The sequence below is a fragment of the Sinocyclocheilus anshuiensis genome, unplaced genomic scaffold (genome assembly GCF_001515605.1).
Source record: "Sinocyclocheilus anshuiensis isolate Anshui unplaced genomic scaffold, SAMN03320099.WGS_v1.1 scaffold508, whole genome shotgun sequence".
NCBI lineage: Eukaryota > Metazoa > Chordata > Actinopteri > Cypriniformes > Cyprinidae > Sinocyclocheilus > Sinocyclocheilus anshuiensis.
Window position 1 is genome coordinate 1246380 of NW_015555744.1, and position 4173 is coordinate 1250552.

General features: G+C 37.4%; 1 pseudogene; it reads right to left on the reverse strand.

Annotated features, from left to right (window-relative positions):
• The window catches only part of LOC107673360 (serine protease HTRA1-like), a 14746-nt pseudogene extending 11596 nt beyond the window's left edge, over positions 1-3150 (reverse strand).
• Positions 3151-4173: the final 1023 nt, after the last annotated feature.

The following is a 4173-nucleotide window of genomic DNA, read 5'->3' on the forward strand; positions in this document are numbered from 1 at the left end:
ATATAATGCAACTCTGAACTATTGATTGAAAAATGTTAATGTTTGTGTAAATATGTAAATAAAATATATGGAGGTGAATATTTATATGTGTGTCATTTTTTTATATTAGTGTATTTAATATTAATATTATTAATATTAATATTAGTGTAATTTATTGCAAATTTTCCAAACATTTACATATTTTTCAATCAATAGTTCAGAGTTGCATTATATATTTGGTTTTAAATAATATACTAATGTCTTTTGAAAACTCATATTATTTTCTTTCTTCTGTGTAAGATAAGAGTCAAAGTTGTTCTTTTCCATACAATGAAAATTAAAAGTGACCATGGCTGTCAAGCAAGAGTTTCAAGGCACAATTTTCAGTGAATAACTTAAATTTAAGGTTCTTCCATTACAGCTATCATATGACTTCTGAAGACTTCGAATACAGTGCATGTGTCATGTCCTTTATGAAGCTGGACAGACTCTGGTCCCCATCCACATTTACGGTCTAGAAGAAAACAGCTCAGAGGTTCTCCATGGAAGAATGAAAGTCATATGGGTTTTGATGACATGAGGGTGAGTAAATTGGGTGAACTATCCCTTTAAAAAGTAGGCTTTAATACTAACTTATTAATTTACATATACCTTCTCTAGAAAAAGTTCCCTCACTGTTCTCATATCAGCTGGAATGATTCTGCTGTCAGTGGTGTTGTGGGATTGTGTAGATCATTGCCGCTAGCACCACCTTCATTTATATAGAAAACAATAAAAATAGTTTCTCAATGCAGGACTATTTGTACTAACACTGTAAGGGGACCATTTGATAAAAGCATTTGTGTGTCAAATAATATCTCAAGCTGTGAGAATGAGAAAAGAACACAATATGATGACGTACATTCATGCTACAAATGTAGAAGTGGTGGAAATCACCCCGCAGTTATTATGGCACGATAAAAAGAAGGCATTTAAAAAGGTCAATAATAATCTCTTGTCCTAATATGATAACATTTTTGGTAGCTATAGCAATATAATTTCAAAGTTTCAGTTCATCTATACAATCAACATGCTATGACGATACTGATGCTCAAAAGATGTTCCATGATTTGGCTTGTAACAACAAATGACAAAGAAGTAGTTGACATTAACAACTCCTCTGCTTTCGCAATATGCAAAACTGCTGAATGCCAGCACTGAAGTGCTGAAATGAATGTTATCAAAGTTCCCTTGACATTGAAATAGATTTGAAATGCTGCACCTCTTTTACTGCAGAGGTTTGTGGCTTAAGTCATAAATTTATAATCACATAAATGCCTCCTCTTTTTTTATGAGGGGATTCGGTTGAATTTTGCATGAAGCTGTAAAGTTAAGCTGTACTCAATCATATCAGATATGATATGCCCCTTCAATGACTTTTTGGTTTGCACCTCAGTATTGCTAAACTAAGTATTTCAGTGATATCTGTGCTAGACATGGCATATGTGAAATATGATAAATATGCAAAAAATCTGGTTTTAAATGTGTAATTCCTGTAAAGCAGCAACTTAAAATAATAACATTCCTGTGTTGTGAAGATTTGTGAGTTACAGCTTAAAAACATTCCATCAGGATGGAAAGAACTGGCTTTTGTTAAATAAAATGAATTTTATCTTAATGGAAATTAGGAACTAGACCACAGTAAATTTATGAGCAATCAATCATTTGTTTTGTTTTAAATATTTTGATTAGGGAAAGGAAAATAAACATTATGATTACGACATAGCAATGTACTGCAAAACAGAAATCCCTCAAATAAATGATTATGCCCATTGTGATCAATAATAACAAATAATCACAAAGACCATTTCCCATATATGTCACCCGTGCCTACTGTGCTGGAGCGAGGAGACGCTGAGACGTAGGAGATTCCAATAAACAGGACTTTAATGAACAGAACACCAGGAAAGCACACGTAGCACTGGGGTAAGACGTACAATTCCAGACCAAGCAAATTCAGAAACACAGGGTATATACCGCTGTTATGGCTGTGGCCTGGGTCCTGCTGTGCTCTTCCTGCTCCGGGTCCCTCCTGTCTCCTCCCTGGAATCTGTCTGCCGGCCCCCTCCCGGGTGTCCGTCCTCCTCCTGAGCCTCCTCCCCAGTGTTTAAAAGCCCCAGTCCTTTTAGTTAGTGTTTGTCGGTCCTCAAACGTCATTCCTTGTGTTCCAGTGTCTCCTACGTTCCCCGTGTGATCATTAAAGACTGTGAATTGAAGTTATCTCCGTGTTTCCTCATTCCTCGCCTCCCGAGAAGTGTGACAATAGGCCTATTCTAAGACAATTCATAGTTTGTCACTTGTAAATACACATTTAAACAATATTTTACAGTAAAAGCTATATAAAAGTAATATAATAGTTGTTTCTATTATTTTACAATATTTTACAGTAGCTGTGTTATTGGTTAAAATATAATACTTTATTGCTAGGTAACTTATCACAAACAGGTTTATACTGTACAGAATTTTGTGAAATTATATATTTTTTAAAGTTTAAACGTTATGGGTTGTTTTACGACACTTTCTGTCAGTTCGTCAAATTACATTTGATACAGTACTTTTAATATAAATTGTTGCCTCTGCTACAAGGGAAAAAAACAGCTACATCGTTTAGATTGTTATTAACTTCTGTCAAGTTGGCCAGGTGTTATGAACACCAAAACAAACGTTTTTTCTTCCCTCACCGGTCTCGCAGGGGCCTCTCTGGATGAAAATGACAGCAGGTAGGCCTATGCCGCTCATCTCAGCCCGTCTGTTCTCCGCTTTCAGTCGACAGACACTGGGACATGTTCTCCCATCGCTGCCGCACACTGGCTCCTGGGAGTCACATACACACGTGCCACGCGTGCTGCTGCGATATTCACAGGTCATTCCTTGACCGCAAACTACATGTCCGCGATCCCCACAATACTCCCCCTCTCCCGCCGCACACACTGTGCGGCAGTCACATCTGTCCTTCACCACGCCGAAATAACAAGACTTTAGAGCAGATGAGCAGCGGAAAAGGTCGCACACATTAGGACAGGGGTGCCCAATCCTGGTCCTGGAGATCTTAGGGCATATAGTTTGTCTCGTCCGCAGATCACGCGCCTGCAACACAGAGGCCATGAGAACACAGGCCAGCAGTCTCCACATGATGAACAATAATCTGACCAATCGATGTAAGGACCGATGGAATTTCAGTTTCAAGTAAGCTTCGCTTTAACAAAATCAACAGATGTCCATTTGCTTATCCCCACAGTGAAAACGTTCAAGTTTAAAAACACCAGTTGCATATTGCTGAAATGTCAAAATGATGCTCAAGTTGGGGCTCGTTGTACGTACACTCTTTATGAACGGACAGCACGTTGGAATGCAGCTCTTCTGAATTTGGATATAGTTTGGGGTCTTCAGGAGAGGAATTAAGGGAGGAGCTCAAATAAATATGCACACAAGCCGCATTTAATCAATCAGTCAATACAGTAAAATAGTACTATTTCAAGTATTATTATTACAGTTTAATATATATGCATAGCCTACACACGCACGCACACACACACACACACACACACCCACACATATACAGTAAACTGAATTTTCTGCAGTCATTACTCCAGTTGTCAGTCACATGATCCTTCAGAAATCATTCAAACATGCTGATTTAGTGCTCAAGAAACATTTAAGTTTTGCTACTTAATATTTTGCAGAAACTATTTTTTCATTGTTTTTCAGTTTTCAAAAGAAAAGCATTTATTTATACAACTTTTGTTTTTTAACATTAAAAATGTCTTTGTATATTCAGTGTGTTCTTGCTATATATACACAAATAAATACATATACATAAATTGTGTAGTCTTCTTTTTGAGAAGAAAGCAAGCAGAATCTAACTTGAAAATTGATTGTATAATATCGCTGCATACATGCAAATGATTCAGACATATCGCTGTGCTTGTTTCATCCTTCTGTGCTACCTGAAAGTTTATTCTTCATGACCACTCTTTGGCAGTGTTCCTGAAGAAAAGTTTGGCGTGTTCACTTAACTCCTGCTGACGTCTAAACAACTGCACTGTAAATGAGCACAGAGAGATGTGTCCTACAGCAGCAACAAACTCCTGCCTCTGATCTTGTGTTTACAGCAGCATTTCACTTTGCCTCTCTCTTGCTCTGCCGACAGGGTGT